Raw genomic sequence first — 21,320 nt, 5'->3', positions numbered from 1 at the left:
TGTACACCTCTATCATGTCTCCCCTTAGCCTCTTTTTTTCCAAGCGAAACAATCTCAGCTGTTGTAACCTTCCCTCATAGGGATGATGCTCCAGCCCCTTAATTGCTTTAGTTGCACTTTTCTGCATTTGTCCAGCTTTATAATATATTGTTTGGTCATTGCCAGCTCAGATCCCATTAGATTATACTTGTAGTTTGGTTTTTTGCCCTAACGTGCATCACCTTACACTTATTTTATTTATTTATATTTATTTATTTATTTATTACATTTTTATACCGCCCAATAGCCGAAGCTCTCTGGGCGGTTCACAAAAATTAAAACCACAATAAAACAACCAACAAGTTAAAAGCACAATTACAAAATACAGTATAAATACTGTATTACACTTAAATATAAATACAGTATTACACTTGCTTACATTAAACTGCATCTGCCATTTGGATGCCCACTCTCCCAGCTTGGAGAGATCCCTTTGGAACTCTTCACAATCCCTTAGTGTTTTAACAACCTTAAATAATTTGATGTCATCGACAAACCTGTGCTGGATCTACACTACTGCCTTAAAGTGCTTTATAACAGTTTTGACAACTGTTGGGGCCCAGAACACACTCCATATACAGTTGTCAAAATTGTTATAAAGCACCTTAAATCAGTAGTGTAGATCCAGCCCTGGCTATTTCACTGCTCACTCCTAATTCAAGATCATTTATGAACAAGTTGAAAATAATTGGTCGCAATACTGATCTCTGTGGGACCCCACTATTTACTTCCCTCCCTCGGGAAAATAGACCATTCATTCCTACACTCTGCTTTCTGTTCTTATGACCCATAAGAGGACCTCTTCTCTTATTTCATGACTGCTAAGTTTGTTCAGGAGTCTTTGGTGAGGGACTTTATCAGAAGCCTTTTGGAAGTCCAAGCCTCTCTTCAAATAGGCTTTTAAAACAATATTAATTACATCAATACTCCCTCTGTTCCCATCATTCCTCATATGTCACATGCTAAGTTTACATTCTAAGCCTGAGGGCAACGGCTATCATGCTTCATGGCACCATAAGCCACTCTGTGATACCTTTTGGGTAAAGTGTGAGGTATGAACAAGGATGTCGAAGAAATCCAAAACAGAATCAAATGTATTCAGATTTCTCTGAATCTGACCCTTGGTTTCCACAGCGAACCAGCTTTTCCCAAGTTACACAGATTCCACGGATTTGGGGATCATATATATGGAATTTTACAGAAATTTAGTCATAGAAAAATGTGTAAAAAATCCCGAACAAACCACCAACTGAAAATCTGGATTTCCCCCCATTTTGGAAAGCATGAAAATGCACAGTTTGGGGAGATTTGCATAAGTGTGAATTTGCGCAAATTCAGGAAATTGGAAAAAAAATCTGATTCTGTCATTGAGCTGATGATGGAACAAAAGGCACTTGACAATCTGCAAAATGCAGATAGAATAGATATTACAAAATGTATACATCCCTAGGTATAAATGGTGCAAATAAATAAACATGCAGGTGGGCCAAGAGTGTACTTTCAGAGGTCTGATGCCAGGCATTCAGATCTGTGTGCACCCTTTAGTCCATAGAAGAGTGCTCTTTATTTGGTTATTTTCCTGAGCGCAGTTTTTTTTTTTTTTTTTTTTAAAGAAGAGCCTGTTAGTAGGTAAAATCTGATAACTTATGAAGAAAGCATGCCTCCTTTGAAGTATGATAGTGAGTGATAAATAATATTTAATTGAAGTGAAATTGTAGTATCCATAGGGATTGATTTCGAAAGATGGAATAATGTGAAACATGACTAATTTAGTGGTGGAATTTTAAGGGTTTTAAAGGAGCCACCCTCTTGGGCATATCACTGATACAGATTTTTATATTTAGTTCATGGAATAATGTGACCTTAAATATACTGGTATTTTCCTATTGAAATCAAATGGGGATACAGTTTTCTACAGCTCCAGAGAAACTGTAATTAGGTCAAGGTGCATAATATGTGGTTCATGCAGGAGGGAACGAATCTGTATTTGAATTGTAAATAAATTCACTTCCATCCTTTTCTGTGATTATGCTACAATAAATTGTAGTGATTTTAATAAAGTGTAAGGAATGAACATAAATAGAATTTCAGATCTTAGTCTCTCACGATCAAATGACATTTCTAATTGTTAGTGTTTTCACAAGTGATTTTGAAAATACATGTGTCTTTAGTCCTTAAAGAACCAGAAACGGTACCATATTCTTGATATGATCATCAACGCCCCCCTCAATATTTTAAAGATATGCAACTAATTCACAGAAAATATCAAAATATATTCAGTCATTGGCCAGCATCCAACTGGGTTGCTGCACCCCTGCTGATTGTGTTGTGCCCATGGCCCCAATATTTGCACAACGGGAAGTGAGCAGCACTTTGTAAAAGAATCCCAGGAACAAGCAGAAATGCTCATTTTCGGATCAGGACAGAACAGTGGAGCTCCTTCTGTGAGCTCTGCTCTCCTGCTTCATTCTGCAAACAAGCATTTTTGCTCTTTCAGGTTGTCTTAACAACCGCTAGCTCTGCGTTGCACTAGTGGTGGGTCCTGCTAGTGCACAGGCTTCATAGGATGCTGCCCATTAACTGTTAGCTACAGGATAACTCTGACAAATGTTGCTTCTTATATGTTTGTTTCTAGGCTCAGCACTTACCAAAGTACCTAACATTAATAAGAACCTGGCTGGGCTTCTGACCAGGATTTCAACTGCTTTCTTTTTCTCCTTATTTGGCCTGCCTTGCCATCCTTTTTTGGGCCATGATCTGTTGTTAACATTTGATTAGACAGCATCTCTCTTCTGTTCCAGAAAAGAACTCCCCAACCCGTCTAACTGATTTAATCACGTGACCCTTTAGCATAGGATTGCTTTTCCTGGCAGCTAATTGAAAAGCAGCTGTGGACACCTCTTTGGCAAAGGAACCATTGTCTCCTTCTGCATAATGATTTGCAAGCAGATACTGAGGCTGTGACAGATGAAGGTTACCCCTTTATTAATTGTTTTTAAAGGGTTCTACAGACATATAATATTAATATGCAGAATGATAGGCACACTTTCAATTTATAGATGCACTTTTCAGCAGAGCTAATCACCATACTAGCTTTCTACAAGATAATCAGTGGCACAGCAAGGAAGGCATGAATTTTATGACATTGCTGGATTTCTCTCTGTCTTGGGAGCTGCAGCCTGGATGCACGTGGTAATGCAAGCACTGCCACATAATGACTAATGAGGCAAGGTAAAGAAATTTTTAAAAAACCCTTTCATTCCCTCAACATGCAGCCAGTGTATGATGCCAGACATAAAATCATTGATGTTCTTGCCAAGTTCCCAGGATCATGTCATGATTTATTCAGACTCAGACAATCAGGATTAGGTCAATCTTTTGAAAATGGTCATATTCAAGGAGACTGTTTAATAGATAAAGAGTAGGCTTTTCTTGTAAATAAAACATAGTGCATTAAAAATCAGGTTGTTGTTTACATTCTCCCCCCACCCCCGCCAACCCTCTTCAGGTCATACTGCCCAGAGTAACGTATAGTAGGCATACAAGCAAAGTTCTTTCAACTTGGAAGCAACTCTCAGGTTTGATTTAGACAGGATGGGATCTACCAGTAAAGCGCTCCTGTTTAATTTAAATGTGCTTACCATGTGGTTCTGTTTTTATTTTATTTTATCTTGTACACCACTCTGAAATTTTGAATGGGGAGCAGTATATAAATATTGTACATAAATAATCTATATATATAAAACACTTATTTATGTTTCCGTACAGGCTTCAGATGATACAAGTTGCTAAGCAACAGTAACAATGTGTAACGTCAGCTGATACAGGTTGCTAAGCCCCTCACCTGACTCCTCCGGGCTTTCCAAGGTAATCCTACCCCCTTTCTGCCTCTTCGCTACCCTCCCCCATGAAGGGGGGAGCGCCATGGTCCGGAGCATGAGCGAGGCACGGCCGGGGACCTTGGTGGCCGGGTGGGAGGCCACTCACCTGCTGCAAGCTGAGGCCCCGGCCTAATCTGATGCGAGCTGGGCGGGTGGCCCAAGGCTGACAGGAACCCTGGGGAGATGGGGACACCTGCTCCCCCTCCCCCCAACCTCACTGCCCCCCAGGTCTGACAGACGGCGCTGTATCGGCGGCCTCCTAGCAGCCCATGCCCCCGCGATGATATTTAATAAATAAACTTTAAGATATGCTACAACGGCTTTTGTTTCGTCGGGTACAGCTAGTAAATAAATAATCACCCCATGCGTGTGCAGTATTAGCATGTGAACTATGTTTCCTGGGCTGACACACTGCTAGTGTCAGTACCAATCATGGCAAATATGTTTAAATGAGATGAGAGACACACAGGAGATTCACATGGGTAAGGGTTGGCTTACATAATTTCTAACGTTTAGTTGTCACTACAGTGGGCTGTACCATTTCATGATTGCCATGAAGGCTTATACGTTTGAATGCTCCTCCATACATAAAAATAACTTTACAACAAAAACTGGATGTCAGAAAGAAGGACTTTCTCCCTCTCATGCTACTTTTCTGTGTGCAGGGAATCTGTTGGTGTAGAGCAAAGGGATCAGTGAGGTGGCTGCTTTTGCTTCTGACACACAAGCAGCTGCCTGCCAGTGCAGCTGCCAGACAAGTTCAGGCCCAGTACTACACTAAGGTTAGTTCTGGGACCGAGTCATCATCTACTTGGCCTCCCTCTATTCTCGGTTCAATCCTTTTTCTAGCCCTGGAGCTGAACATGACAGTTGCCTTCCCCTACTGCCAGAATATGGATGTTCCAAGAATTCGACAAGGGATGCTTGGTCATGTGGGCACCCCTGCTCAAATTCTTCCAAGTAGTATAGAGGTAAGCACAGCTCTCCCATATTCAAGGGAACCAGCTTCACACTTGTTACCCTGTTGAAGTCTCCAAGGTGAGTTTTTGCCCCTGGGTTAGGGGCAGGTTAGCGGGTAGAAGAGGGAATTGCATCACCAAAAATGAGGACAAAAGGGGACAGCAATTTGCATAAAAATTAACTTGTGCTAGTTTATGTGTATAGCTGCAAATTTAGAAATAACTATTCTAATTTATAGTAGATCTCACCATAGTGTGGGAGACTATGACCAGGGGATCTGTGTGCCTTGCTCAGTCTGCTGACCAGGTGCTGTTCATAGGCAATTTCAAGGTCCAGCTCTTCCTCCTAATGGTTCTTTAACTTTAAATATACTTGGACTGGAGAGCCCTTCAAGAGAGGACACCTTCAAGATAGAGGAGTGTCCTCAGTAAAAGAAGATACACGGTCACCCTAATTGGGTCATTCTACAATGTCAACAATCCTGGAGGTTTGAAGGACTTCATTGGAATGTTTGAAGGGCCTCATTCACTTTATGGGTGAGGAGCAGGCTGGTAACTAATGTCTATGCCAATGTGTTCCTACCTCCACCACCTTGCTTGGCTAAGTTTACTTCCAGGTGGACTGAGAAGAGTAGGGAGGTGCATCCCTCTAAAAAAAACCAATCCTTCACCTAGTACAGGCTTATGAACTTGCTTTGAACAACTTATTCTGAGTGAATCAGGTTGCCAGCATTGTCTCGGTGATCCCAGGTTTGCTTTGCAAGCCACATAGGTGTAACGCTGGAACTCTTAAAACTTTGTCACCCATCTGTAATAAAAACCCTTTGATAATCCCTATGAGTTTTACTTGACAAGTGTGTTTTATAATATTACAAATATTTATGTGTAAGTTTGCCTAAAGTAGGGAAGTACTTTGCTTGAACTTTGTTGCTGTTGTAAAAATGTTTCATTAACCTTTACAGTTAATGTCAATATGGTTTTACTACATTCTGTAAATCCCCTTGGTGCCAAGTGAAAGTTCTGAGACTGTTTTATAACATGATGAATAAAGTAGCTGACTTTTGGCTTGTTACATCCCACAGCTTTCCCCCATCCCACATTATTACCAACGGTACTTCAGTAGAAGGGGTATTTTACAGTCACCTATAGTCTGATGATATTGATCTGTTGCTTCACTATAAAAAACAGAAGATTGGGTTTAAGAGTACAGGGGCAACTGGATGCTGCTGAATTGGAAGCCCAGCTCGGTCAGGCATGTTTGATCTAGTGAAGCAGAGACCTACAAGATCTCTTCTGGTTCCCTCACTGGTCTGCCACCCACTTTGCAAGGTCAGTTTGCTGGAAAGGGCAGAGGGACGACTGGCTAGGATGGCCACTAAAACATCATTTTTTAAAAAAGTACAGCACCAAATGGAAATGCAGCCCCAGATGAACAAAAGAAGACAACATTTTGCATAATATGTGCATATACAAATTTGCATGTACAGGTGCAAATTTAGAAATAATAACTATTAGTTAAATATTTCTATTTGTCTTGTATTTCTGACACCTCACCATATTGATGTGCAAATTCCAAGGATCCTCCTCTTCCTCCTTACAGCTCTTTGGATTTAAACTAGGCTTGGACTAGACAGCCCACGAAATAGAGGGCACCTTCAAATATAGGACTGTCCTATGCCAGCTCTCCAAAATAGAGGACTGGCCTCTGTAAAGTAGGACACCTGGATACTCTACAAGAGCTGGCTGGCAGTGCAAATTCAAAGCAGTTTGGGCCCAACTTGTAATGGGGTGCAGACTTTTAGACTGAGGGAGCTCATATTTTGAACTCTCACAATTCTGAATTTGCTCCTATCCACTAACTTTATATTGTGGCAGGATAAGGATTGGGAATAGGTTCCAAGAAATAGAGAAAAAATGAGAATAGAGGAATAGAGACACGATGCTCAGAATCAGGGGGGTAAATGTTGGATTTTACCCATGGAGACTAAAGAACAGATAGGCAGTATCCAACAGTCTTTAAAAGAGGAATCTGAAAGGAAGTAGGAACTACAGAAGAGGCTGGTAGTTGAGGCCAGAATGTGCTAGGCAGACTAGAATGGGCTCTGAAAAAATCTTAATAGCATTTAAGATAAAGTGGGGCTGCATGCTATGGAGCCAGTGGGGAGGGAAAGAGGAGTGCCATGGGGACATGTCAAGAGACTGGGTGACTAGAGTAGATATGACAATGTTAGTAGTGGCCTGACAAACAGGCCTCTGAGGAAGCAATTGTTGGTGGAGACATGGAGTTGAAGAAAGGAAGAACCAAGGAGAATTTGGGACTGGCCAAAACTGTACATACAGCCTAGAGACAGAAAATATGTTGTGCTATTGGAAAGAAGGAAGTGGGCAGGCAAGGGAGGGATGAAGGAGATACACAGTTGCTAGGTCTAGAGCAGACGTGGGGAATGTGTGGCCCTCCAGAGGTTGTTGGGATGCAACTTAAGCTTTGGTTATTGGGTGATACAAGCATGTAATAAATAAACATGCAAACTCCCATCAGCAGTAACCAGCATAGCCAGTGGTGAGGGCATAGGCAATAGTTGCAGTCCTGCAATATCTGGAGGGTTACACGTTCCTCATTCCTGGTGTCAAATCTAGACTCTGGGGAACTCTGCTAGCTTCTGTTTCTACTGTCCTGCAGAATTGTAACCTGGCAACGCTAAAGGAGCAACAAGGCCAAGAAGCAATTAGGAGAACTGAAATTCACATACTGATTTGAGCTAACCAGCTAATACTTTCTTACAAGCTTCTAGTCAATATGAATTAGAACAGATAAAGTGAATATTGGCTGGTGTGGGTGTGCCCATCTACAGTCACTGCTGCGTTTTAAAAATGTTGCTTTAGTTAGACTGTTTCTAAGGCCTTAGCTAGACCTAAGGTTTATCCCGGGATTGTCTGGGGGTCGTCCCTGCCTGCTCCCGGGATATCCAGTGTGTCATTTACATGAATAGGGATGACCCTGGGATGATCCTGGGATAAACCTTAAGTCTAGCTAAGGCCTAAGTTTCAGGCATTTAGTGTTTGCTGGCATGAGACATTTCCTCGGAAAACCATTTGCGCCAGCAAATGCTATTGGTGTTGCACTAGTGGTCACTTATGCTAGCACAACATAATTTCCATTAGCGCTGCTGGCAAATTGGTACTACCATGCGCATTTTCAATAATTAGTTGCTGTGAGTGATATTTTAGTCAGTGGAAAGGCAAGATATTAATAATTAAATAAATAAACTCTGCCCTAATCTTTATATGACTTCACTGAATATGCCCCTCTGATGGGGAAAAGTATGCCTTTGTGTGAAAAGTACAGAAATACAGGAATACCTTACCCAGTTTGCTTTAGCTAATGTGAATGCAGTTCTGAATCAGTCATATAATTGCAGTCTATCTAGTTTAGCTTGAAAAAAAGGCTAAGGAGAGACCTGATAGAGGTGTACAAAATTATGCATGGTGTGGAGAATGTGGATAGGGAGACATTTTCTCCCTTTCCCATAATATAAGAACCTGGGGTCATCCCAGGAAGCTGATTGGTGGGAGGGGCTACAAGTTCTGATGGTTAGGGGCTACCTCCAGTATCAGAGACAGTAAGTCAGTGGCTGGGGAACATGGGTGGGAAGGTGCTGTTGCATTGCATCTTGTTTGTGGCTCCCCAGTCAACAGCTGATTGGCCACTGTGGGAACAGAGTGTGGACTAGATGGACTCTTGGTCTGATCCAGCAAGGTTCTTCTTATGTTCTTATGATGGTTTGAAGTAACTCTTTTACAGTAGCTAAAGAGCAATTTGCTGTCTATGAATATAATACCCCCGTTCCCATAATTCTCTCTCATCACACTGTACTGGGTTGTTGTTGTTCTTTATAATGACTTCTTATTTATTTATTTATTTGCAATATTTATATACCGCTCCCCACTGAAAATTTTGGAGCAGTGTATTTAAAAAGCTCCTGGGGCAGAGCATGGCCCAGTCATGAAATTCGAAGTGGCCCATGCACTTTGGAGAGGGGTCCCTTCAAGTTTAAATTTGAACACTGGCATCAAATATTTGTTCCAAGTTAACATTTCAGAACTCATCAAGTTATTTTTTAAATAAACTGTTGCTTTTGTTACTTCTTGTAGTGTTCCACTAAGACAAACCTGAAGGAGGAATTCATTTGTAGAAATAACTCCATTGTTGAAATAACTAAATGATTGTAGTTCTATATTATAATCATTCCAATATTTTGACCTTTTGGTCATATACTTCTGATCAATATCGTTAATGCTTACAAGAGTCAGTAAGGAGAGAAGGCTAGTCTGATAAACATATTATTGTTGCTATAGGGTATGTTTTTAAATGTCTAAATACTAATCGATATCTAGAAATTAGGTATTGATTAAAATAGTTTCATAATATGTAATTATTGGTTTGGTCTTTTAGAAATTAGACTTTTTTCACTTCGGGAATAAAGAGTAAATACACTGTCATGCAATTAAAGTGTGTTGTGACCTTTTGGTACAAGTTTCTTCTTTCTAAGAAGTTATTAAGTTTAAATATGATTGCACAGCCCTATTATGCTCAAAGCATCAATTTTTAATTATTTTAAGGTCAGTGTTGGAATATATGCAATGAGTGCAATATTTCAGTACATTATTTCTTTTCATTTCAGAGGCTCATAGCTGTTTCAGATTTCCCTTTAGGAGACCAGTCATCCTATGAACATGTAGGACAGGATTGTCCAAATACTTTCAGCGGTTTCACTTCGTCCAAATAGCTGAGTAATATTACTGCTCAGTGCAGCATACAAGTAGGTATACTTAATACCCATTGAGTTCAATAGTGTCTATAACCAAATTCTGGATTGAGGCCATTAGGCAGGATCCACAGCTAGCACAATGGGAGTTAGCGCTTTGTAAAGGAAACCCAGCAACGAGCAGAAATGCTCCTTTCTGGATTGGAGAAAGGTCAGCAGAGCTCCCTTCTGAAAGTTCAGAAACGAGGGTTTCCACTCATTTTCAGCTGCTTTTAGAACTGCTAGCTCCCCGTTGTGGTCATGGTGGTTTTGCTGGAGCATGAGCAGGATGGAATACTGCCTACTGACAAGTTTAGAAGAAAGTTATGGCTTAGCTGTTCAGTCAGTTTTATAGTACAGTCTTTAAGAATGAGTTCCTACAACTAATTTTTAACCTTCACCCAATACTCCCAAAGGACATCCAAGGAGCCATTTTGTGGAGATGGAAATCTCTATGGACTGGGCAACCCCTTCTCAGTGATGACTTCTACAATTGCGGTGGCTTGCTTTTCAGCTACAGAGTATAACTCCTATCTGTTAAAATCTGGTCCCTCTAAGTTTAGCTTACTTGTTACATTTGAAGGGGCAGTCACTTGTGTCATCCCTATCACTGTTTTGCTATATGATTTGTCTTTCTCTATTATCAAATCCCTAATTATTCCTCAGCTACAGTGTCTTGTAACACCCTAAACAAACTTGCAGTTTTAATTTATTACTTTGGCTTGATAAGCTATCCCTGTGACAAGTTGCCGTATTTTGGCCTGCTAGTAATTCAGGACTTGCTATTAACAAGAAAAAAAAATCCCAATCAAACCTATAATTTCAGGGTACGTTTAATGTATCACCATGGAGTTTTTACTTTAAAACACTTTCCTCAGTCCATTCACACTTGAAACTGCAGCAGAGTAATATAAATAGATTCATAGCTGTTGCTTTAGTTGGATAACGCACAAATAACACTCTGCTTCATAGCAAATAGGAATCACCAGCTTGCGCTTAAGGGGAAAAAATATTTTTTGACAGCTGATGATTGAGATGTATTTAACCTCTCTGTGGCTATAACTACATACTGCCAAAAAACCATTTAATTTTTATCTTCCATTTGAAATGTGTCCATAGTTGACACAGTAACATTTGATGACTCAGAAGAACTACTGCTTTCCTTTTCAGTCACTTGGAATCTTTTAACAACCTCAATAGGCAAAAAATGGGGGGAAACCCAAATTTGTCTAATAGATTTGTCTAATTTTTCAGAAAGATGACTTTCTGGTTGCTATTGCAGCAGAGCAGAAAAGAGTAAGAAATATAACCCTAGCAACTAGCTTGGACACTTGTAATCCTAGGTAAAACAAACAGTTTTCTATAGTGTCTCCAGCAGTTCAATGTTATCAAGGAAGGATGCATTGAAAACCAATAAAACTGTCATGGTTATCAAGCTGATCTTGACTAAGTAGGCAAAACCCTTTTTGTGCTTCTTGATTTGTGTGAGCTCAAGTACTTTACATGGAAAATTTGTTTTTCTGCTAGGTGCAATTTTGTTTGGAGCTCAGCAATTTTGCTAGCGATTGCTGACCGATCAGTCCTACTGAAGGAGGTGGTGATGCCTTTGTGATTCTTATCTTGACCTTAACAGATATCAGGCACCTAAATGGCTAAGCAAAATATATTCGGTAAATGGGCCATGTTTCTATGTTTCTAGCTCTTCTGTGGTTTAATTGTATATATAACAGTCAGCTGGGTGTTATACATAAAACTGGCTTTATGGCCAGTTTATACATTACTTGCCATAATGGACTTGTGCATTTATGAACTCACATGAGTAGTCTATGCCAATATGCACTTGTGAGCATAACCATAGAGTATGGCCAAACTACACAGGTGGACATTTTTACCTCTTGCGGAACAACATGGGAGACAACTAGCATTGGATTGAGAATTTGCCTAGGCCCGCAAGGGCAGTGGACACCCCACGTCCGGTCCTCACAGGCCTGTGCCCAACTGCTTTTGAGCCTTGGAGAGTGGTTGGCTGCTTGTCCGCCCTGATCCATGCTCTTTGTCCATTTTCCCCTGCTGCGGCTGCCATTAATGCAGTGTGTGTGTGTGGGGGGGAATACACAATTCCCCCAAGGCCATTAGAGTGGAGGGGGGAAATTGTGTGTTTCTCTGTCCCCAACAATGGAGCTCTTGAAGGCCCTATTAACAGGGCATTTAAGGCTCCTATTGGCATGTGTGTGTGTGTGTGTGTGTGTGTAAAACACAATTTCCCCAAGGTTGGGGAAATCACATATTTCCGCCCTCCACTCTAATGGCGGACGCCGCCATTCGAGTGGAGAGGAAAAACACGTGATTTTCCCAGCTTTGGGGAAATTGTGTGTTTGTCCCTTCCCCCTGCACCAATCAGGGCCTTAAAGGCCTTCTTTGCAAGGTAGCTGTGTGTAAGAAGACCTTTAAGGCCCCGATTGGCGCAGGAGACGACGACAGCAAAGCACACTTTCTGAGGCCTCTGGAAAGTACGCAATTCTCCTGGTCATGTTAATGGCATGCCTAGGAGAACTATGTACTTTCTAGAGGCCCTGGAAAGTGCACTGTACCTAGGGTTCACAATGTTTGTGCAGCCTCCTAAGTGCTCAGCAAAGGCTCACCCAGCCCGGTCCCTTGAAGTGGGACCATGCGAGCAGGGCGTGGCAAGCTCGTGGGGCAGGCCTCCTGTGAATTCTCCAGAGCCTAGAGACAACTGCGCTTAAGCAATTCAGTGACAGCAGTGATATCACCTAAGTAACATGTAAAAAGGCCTTCAGTTTAGCTGCCAAGAGGTTGTAATCATAACATATGAAGAACCTTGCTGGATCAAACCATCTAGTCTGGCATCCTGCTTTCCACTGCGGTCGACCCGATGCCTTCAAGAAGCTTACAGCCAGGGTTTGAAGAGAGCAGTCTTCTTCCTCAGGGTTATACATTCTTCTTTATCCAGTGCTGGCACATGCAATAATTGATTGTCAATACACCAGGTTTGATAGCAATTTGCTCCTGCTGTAATTATTAGAGATTTTAAAAAATGCTATTAAGCCAACCATGATGTTCTAGAGTGTCTGATTAACTAGTGCTTTATACTGGCTCCACACTAGTGTTGTGTTTAGAGATTTAAAGATCAGAGACAGTTGAATTTAACTTACAAGCAAATGAAATGCCAAATGTGTAGGCCCGTTAAACCAAAATCCTTATTTTCCTTGGGCAACAACTAATTTGCTTAATGCAGGTGAAACACTGGCAAAGATGGGTAGAAGAAATTGAAGTCAGAGGTGCTTTTTCTGAAATATTCTACTCCCCTTCATAACTTGGGTCTATCAAAGGGAAACACCAATCCACTTCTAGCCTTTATATCCCAATGAGCCAGATCCAGCTAGGGATGGATGCATTTTGTTAAATCCGATCCGTCTGTGTTTTGCAGATTGTTGGCATTGTTTCTTCCACTGTCAGCATCTTTTATTCCATTGTCTGCTTATTGACAGAATCTGATGATTTGTTTTTTACCAGAATTTTGTTCTACTTGCGCTAATTTGTATTAGAGAGCATATTAGTGCAAGTGTGTATTTGTTCACACAAATTAGTGCTAATACGAATTAGTGCAAATTCACCCCACAAGGTAAAAACCAGTCTGCAAGTCTGCACAATCCCTGTGACTCAGAAAAAGCTGGTCCATTGTGGAATCTGGAGATCAGATTCATTGAAATCAGAACATGTTCGAATCAGTTGCATATTTCTCCGACATCCCTAATCACAGGTGATCTTTGGTGCACATCTTGGAGCATTGCAAGTCATTTAAGTATAATCAATGTGCATAGAAAAAGTAGCACAAATGATGCATATTGGTTCTCTATGAATAACCTCTTTTAAAAATTCTAGCAGAGTTTTTAAAAATATTTTTATTAAGCATTTTTAAATACATAACCCTTCCCCAGTCAAATAAATAAAAATCAGAAAAACAAAAACAAAGATCAAATCAGGTTAAAGGAACCGAGAACAATTAAATAATACAAACAATGGTCAGCAGTCACAACATCATATTCCTACATCAGCCAAAATGATTGATATGAAGAATCAGTTAATTTATGTTTGTTTATGTTGGAAGTTGAACTTGAAGTGTAGAATTGTCTGTTAAACTTAGGTGCCAAATATTATTCTAACACTGCAATGTTGAATGGAGTGATCGCATTACAATTAACCTGACAAGCACATTTACAAATAGGATACACAATCGGGATTCACTTGATCCCAAAATACTGTGTATTTTTCAGTTACCGTAATCTGTTGGGGATCTTTGGCACAACCCAACACATTTTTTTCAATGCATGCCTCATTGAAATAGATCTGAGGCTCAGATCTAGGGTGACCAGATGAAAAGTAGGAAAGTGCTCTTGTATCTAACAGTTGTATAGAAAAGGGAATTTCAGCAGTTGTCATTTGTATGCATGCAGCACTTGGTGAAATTCCCTCTTCATCATAACAGTTAAAGCTGCAGGGGACCTGCCCTCTTGACCAGATACAAAAAAGGGCAGGGCTCCTGCGGCTTTAACAGTTGTGATGAAGAGGGAATTTCACCAGGTGCTGCAGGCCTACAAATGACACCTGCTGAAATTCCCTTTTCTATGCAACCGTTAAAGATACAGTAGCCCTGTCCTCTTTTTCATATAGTCACCCTACTCAGATCCTATGCATACTTACTTTGAACTAAGTCTTACTGATTTCAGTGGAACCTACTTCCATATAAATATACTTAGGCCTGAAGTCTTAGGCTAGGTTTACTACCATCCACACCATAAAAGAATCCTGGTGGATTCCCTCTTCCTTGAGCCTCTTTAATTAGCATTATTTTCTCCCTGTGCTCTGTAATCCACTATAGGTACCCCCCTTTCAATTACATTTTGCAATAATTAGTAAAAAAAAATTCAGTACTTCAAGTGATACGTTTTATAATTCTGAAGGTTTCTGAAGGAGGCAAGGATGGCCTTCTGAGCTGTTAGACTCTGGAATAAAACAGTAAATCAAGTCACTGATATGACTTATATATCACATTAAACACAGGGAATCCACCACAAAATCATTACACTAAAAAGCGACAATTTTGATTGATTAAAATGGTTTGGGCTGGATAGTGTTAAATCACTGTGAGTGATGTGACATTAGAGTTTTACATATCATATTTCTGTCAAGACAATGAAGGTAAAAGGCATTGTCATCGGACGATAACGGACAATGAGAGGAACCCTTGTGTTAGATTTATGGCTTGGTTTAGATTTAGAAAGAAGTAATTCTTACCTTGTGCCACTTATCAAATGACTGTAAATTCAATGATGATGTAAAATTCTAAGGCAGAGCCACTTAGAGTTTTGACAAAGTGCCAGCTATAAAGTATTTACTGTCCTCAATGGTTCTGCCTTGAACACTTAAATATTTATCAGAATCATGAACCTTTCTGATAAATGTTCCTGATCTCTACTGCTGTTTTTTTAATATATATATATATATATATATATATATATATATATATATATATAAAATAATCGATCGGGTGGTTATTTTTTAAAATCAGGAATTGGTTTGACATTTCTATAACAATTGTAGCCATCTTAATTAAAATATTAAACATTCAAAGAAAACACTGGAGTTTTGAGGGTGGAGTAAATCTTCATGGCTTGTATAGCTGGCTGCCCTCCTATTACACTGGCTAAGTACAAGAATTGGCTGGCATTGTGGGTATGGATTATGGTTACAGTTGATTGCATATCATGTTTCCTTGTTATGATTCATAGCTTACCAGTTAATTCCTCTGGCACTTAGTCTGAAAGACATGCCTGCCTTCTGTGGTTGCATTCAATATCATTGTTGCTAATATTGTAAAATGTTTAAATTATGATATTAGCTAAAGTAACAAAATAATGGGGATTTGTTTCAGGTCCATGTTACTCGCTTAGAGTTATGTTTCTAAATACACCATAGGAGTGACATATTCAGATGTTAGCATCCAAAAAGAAACAAGAAATTAATGCACCTCTTAAATTTAAAAGATAACATAAGCAAGAGATAACTTTCCAGTAACTTTCCAGTCAACTTTCCCTTCTTTCCCAATTTTTTTACATGAAATTCCTATTGCGTAGGACCCAAACTCATTTCCCTTCAGATGTTCAAATATTTTGCAAAGGTAATATTAGCAAAGGTTAGCAGGATGCGCCTTCCAAGATTACTGAGCTAAAGGTAGGACTTTGCAAGTCCTTTAGGTAAAGTCAAGCACAGCATAAAGTAACAAAGAATTCTTTCTTTGGCATGACAAAACACTTCTCAGGTGGTCTAACACTTCTAAAGTAGGAGAGGACGATTGTGTATCTTCCCTTGTGGAATAAAATTTGCATGAGACAGAAACAAAGGACAACCAATGCACAGTTAGCTTTCTAAGACAGATTAATTCAAGTACAGTTTTTGGCTCATCCAATATGCAGGTTTTATTGGAGACAATCTGATTACAAGAAAAAGACAAGAGCAACATGAAAATTATATCTCTCCATCCGCACTATATTAACTCATCCTAAAGTTATATTTATGCCACACACACACACACACACGCTCAATCAAATATACGCCTGCAGTATTGGCAAATACCAGAAGGTTAATGTGACATCTATACAGCATTACCACCACTTTACCTCACTATATCCAGCTGAAAAGAATCTGGGACATCTGTGATTTGTTTATGGCCTTAGATGCAAAATATCCTTTGCGGCAAACCACAACCACAAAATTGCTACCTATTCAAAACATTTAAATTACCACAAATAAATAATGGCCAAGGTTCCTGGCATGCCACGTTGCTTTGTTATAAGAGCCAGATATTGAAAGCAGCAGCTACTTTCTCATAAATGAGAGAATATAATACTGCTAATAATAAGCAACATTAGGTAAGTTCAAGAAAATATGCCTTTTCTTTTCTTTCATAAAAACAGTTCTATTGTGACATGTTCTTAACATAACTTTCATTTTGTTTAAAAGGGCAGTAAAGAGGCGATCTAATGGATTTCGTCAGAAGGCTTGTCTTGTCTAGGGCAGCGGGACAGGTGCCAGAATTGGTTTGTGGGAGACATTGCCAAGCGGACTATTAAGTAATTGTTCTAGAGGGAAGGTTGGTGATAAGAAGGAATATGATGAAACATTGACAGAATCTCTGTATTGGCAGAGAAGTCGCTAATTTTTTTTATTTAGCTTTTTTAGGACATCATGAATGTTCACAAGGTGAACTTTGCGAAAATTGCTCAGGAGTACTTTAATGCCATAAAATATAGTAAAGGTTATAGAAACCAAGCTCTGTCTTATGTGCTTTGGTGCATCACACAACACTAGTTAATGAGGAGTCTTGGAAGAGAAATGTAGAAAATCCCTTAGGCGTTAAGAGGGTGGGGTGGGGGGAGAAGATAGAAAGGACAAAATATTTGCACAGAGTTCTGCTGCAGCAGCTGGAAAAGATTCTTTTAGTTTAACAGAATTACATCAGTTTGAACATAAGTAAGATTTTTATACTGAATAATTCTGGGAGACAAATTACAGTGAAATCTCTTTATGCAGAATCTCTTCAGCTAGAATTCTTTCCCTACGTCTTTCCATAGCTGCTGCAGCGGATTACTGTTTTTATTAATTTTCCCATGCCATTTAGTGCTCTGAGGCCCATGTATTGAAAATGAAAATTTGAAATAAAGTTCCCATGGCCTGTATGAATTTGTGATGAATAGAAAAGGGTGGGGGCAAAGTCAAGTCCTTGTGACCCTCCATGGCTCCATCCGCCCCTCTGCAGCTTCAGTGACATCAAAGGTTACATATTGTTTGAATGAACAGAGGGCCTTTATGAACCATGCCTGTTGAACAGAGAAGAACCTGGTAGCAGCAGTCACCTCCTAGTCCAGGAGAATTGGCAACGTGAGGCATCGTTTTGAAATAATTTGATGTCACATCTGAGGAATAAAACCAGCCTCTTGAAAAGTGTATCATTTTATTTCAATACTTCATATTGACAGATGATTTCTGGCTTTCTTGCTGCTATAAATTGAAATAAAGTTAACTTTTGCCCATAAACATTTGTGGGGGTGCAGAAAACCTCTCTAAAACACATTTCTTCTTAGCCATTCACAGCCACTCACCTCTCTGCTGCTCTTTTGGCACCATTTTCTTCTCCCTCCTTGTGTGATCTCAATCAGTTGAGGAGCAGAAGGCAAGCAAGGTGATACAGTCACATATCAGCCAGATATGACAGGGCAGTCTTTCCCAAACTGGTGTCCTCCAGATGTGGGAGACTGCAATTCTCAGTCAGCATGGTGAATGGGAATTATGGGAGTTGTAGTCCAACTCATCTGAAGGGTGCTGGGATGGAGAAGGCTGTGATGGGATATGTAACGCCATGGAGGGCAAACCAACCAACACTGACCACTGCAGAGGAAGGAGGGAACATGTCCCCACTTTGCTGAGCTACTAACTGGGGGATGCTCCCTCTTCATTTGCACGGTGAGGGCAAGATTCATTGCCTATTGTAGTGCATGCAGTGTGGGAGATGGTGTATTGTGAATTGCCTCAGCTATGGAAAGATGTGTTCCCTTCTTTCCTGACTCTGCACAATGGGGGTGGGCAGTTCGCCCTGTTTGTGTGCTCCCTGAAATGATCACCAAAATGGATGGAGCCATTTTACAGGATTGGAAGTTTACACACACACAACACACCTCTTCTACTTGCTGCTTTGATTCAGTCCTAATATGAGCACAACCTTTCTGATGAAATCTGGTCAACATGGCATGTTTATCAAACTGTTGCATGTGCCCATTTCTGGGATTTTTGGGTGGATGGGTAAGATGGGCTGAGCATCTCCCCAGCCCCTAGTGCATCCACCATCAGCTCCTTGCCATTATTGCTGCTGCCCATTTCCTTGGCCCCCCTCTGGCCCCAATCCACACCATTACTCAGGGGGAAAGACAAAAGCACAAGCCCTCTCTTTAGCCCTCTCACTGCTTTCTTGTTCAATGTGTCAAATTTGAGGTGAGACAGCTCTTATTGCAGAGGTTTTCCCAAGTGTAAGATGGTGTTTGCTTATTTTGAAGAGGGAAGCGGGAAACATGAGTTGCCACCGAACGTATGGCTACCTTGATGACTTCTGCTCATCCTTAAGGCGCTTAGATGGATACAGCCACTTCTCAAGAAAACTTTATATAGAGGGCAGGGTGGCACTGAAGGCTGCCCTTTGATCTCATATTTCCTTCCTAGACTTTAATTTATGGAAATGCCCTTTTCTCCAAGATTCTAAAACCCGCTATCTTCTCAATTTCTGCTGACTGCATCACCAGTAGAATTATGGGAACTCAGCTTTTTAAAATTGTAATTTTTACATTGAAGAAAGGTAAATGTTTAAAGTATCGAACGCCTGGATTGTGACATCCTTGGGCTTGACGGTAGGTGTCGCTGCAGGACAGAGAGAGCCTTCACAGTTTAGACGTTCATCCTCTTAGCTTAACTGCAACAGAGTAACATAGAATAGTAACGTTCACAGTACTTTTAATAAGCTCATTCTAAAAAGAAGGATTTCAGCAGTCATCAGTCTTTCAGAATATGAATCTCTACTTGCTATAGCAAAATATTTGTTGTTCAGATATCCATTTAAAAAAGATGCAATTGTTCTAATGTCGTAAATAGCTTTTTAAAATTGCAATTGAAAACAGCATTTCAGATCTCAATGCAGGTCTAATAGAGAGGTTCGGAAGTCCGTTTTTCAGTGTCAGATCTTAAAATGTAATAAACTCAGAACTGTATGGCATGGGTACTTTTTTGTTTTTGTTTTTGTTTTTTTTTAAAAATAGCAGGTACATACCAAGGGTACATGTGAGAGTACAACACTTTTGTGTCTGATGTTACACATGCTGTGTCTGCAAAACATAGAATCATAGAATCATAGAATAGCAGAGTTGGAAGGGGCCTACAAGGCCATTGAGTCCAACCCCCTGCTCAATGCAGGAATCCACCCTAAAGCATCCCTGACATGAGGGGCTACAGGTTTGTTCTGGATCCAGGTAGCACGTAGGCACAGTCTAAATGTGTTAAAATAACATATCCACCACCTGGAACTGCTTGGGATCCATATTTTCCATATTTTCATCATGACTTTAAAGGGTTTGCTTTAGTCCGCTGGCTCTGTCTGGGTGTTCTCTGATGTCACAGGGTGACCCTCCTTCACCCTGTTTTTGAACTCGCCTGTTCAGCCCCCAAAGGCTAGGAATCTCCATAAGTAGCGCTCGCACACGTTGAAAAATAACATTACATCTGTAACATCTTTCTTAACTGCTCAAACTGTAATGTATGAAGTGGCCCTATATATGGACTGAAACTTATTAAGCTGTAAAAGAGGAATATTTTCTGTGTAGATTCAAGTTGTCTTCATTCCTATGTCCTTCAGTGGAATTTGCTTCCCCGATGAATTTAAAGCACCTTGTGATAGATTAATTAAATCATGCATTAGCCATAATTTTTCTTCATATAAATGTATCTTAATAGGGCATGCAGTATAATCTTATGCATATTTATTTGGAAGTAAGTGCTATTTAGTTCAGTGGAGCTCCTTCCCAAGTAAATGTGTTTAGGATTGTAACCTTCGTCTTTTGGGAATTATTTGAAATAGATGAGAACTGTGCAACAACGTATTAGATCTCTGCTTCATTTACCATTTCTGTCTTTTACTTTACATTTTAATTCTAGTATTCCATCATTGAATACTTTTTTTATTTACATTGCTATTTGGTCATTATTATCCCTTTACAATACTATTATGTTTTATTATTGTTTTCCTCCCTCAATGTTCTTGTTTATTATTAAAGCTGAAATCCTATACTCACTTATTTGGAAGTATGCCCCATTGAATGTACTTCTAGGTAGTACATTACATTACTAGGTAGACATGTATAATGCTGTCTGTTAATGTAGAATTACATGAGCTTTATTCCTTCATTCAGTTGTGTTGTTGTTTTTCTCTAAGACGTACGTAACTATCTCTGGAAACCTATTATTTCTTTGCTGTCTTCGCTTTCCCAAATTAACTTTGCATCCTCTCCATATTCAGGCTTCATTTAAGTAGCATTCTCTATCCTCACTTCCTCTCCTTATGTTCTGTCTCTCATTGTCCTGGTTTTCACATTTTTATTGGTCAAGTGTCAGCCTCGTTAATTTGACTGCATTCAAGCAGTATGTGTACAATATTTGATGCTTACGTTTTGGGCATTGTTATCAACCAAGCTGGGAGAACAAATGTTGTATGTTATTCAGTAAATCTCCACTGCGTTTTTAACACGTAGCTTGCAGTTAGGCAGGCAAGCTGCATGAACGCAGTGCAAAGTACCCTGCTGTAAAAGCATAACTGCTACTAGTTTTCCAGCTTTATGACTTACCCCTTCTATATGGGTTCTGGGAGGGTAGCAAGACTGTCAACAAATATCAATAAGAATAAAGCAAATAGCAATTCAATACTTTAAAAGATATTTAGGCTGGAATGTCTAAAAGGCCCATCCAGGGAGCATAGACAAGATTGGATTCCCCCCTCCAAGGTCCAGAGTTCCAGCCTCAGA

The sequence above is a fragment of the Elgaria multicarinata genome, chromosome 6 (genome assembly GCF_023053635.1).
Source record: "Elgaria multicarinata webbii isolate HBS135686 ecotype San Diego chromosome 6, rElgMul1.1.pri, whole genome shotgun sequence".
Taxonomy (NCBI): Eukaryota; Metazoa; Chordata; class Lepidosauria; order Squamata; family Anguidae; genus Elgaria; species Elgaria multicarinata.
This window is presented reverse-complemented; position numbering follows the sequence as displayed.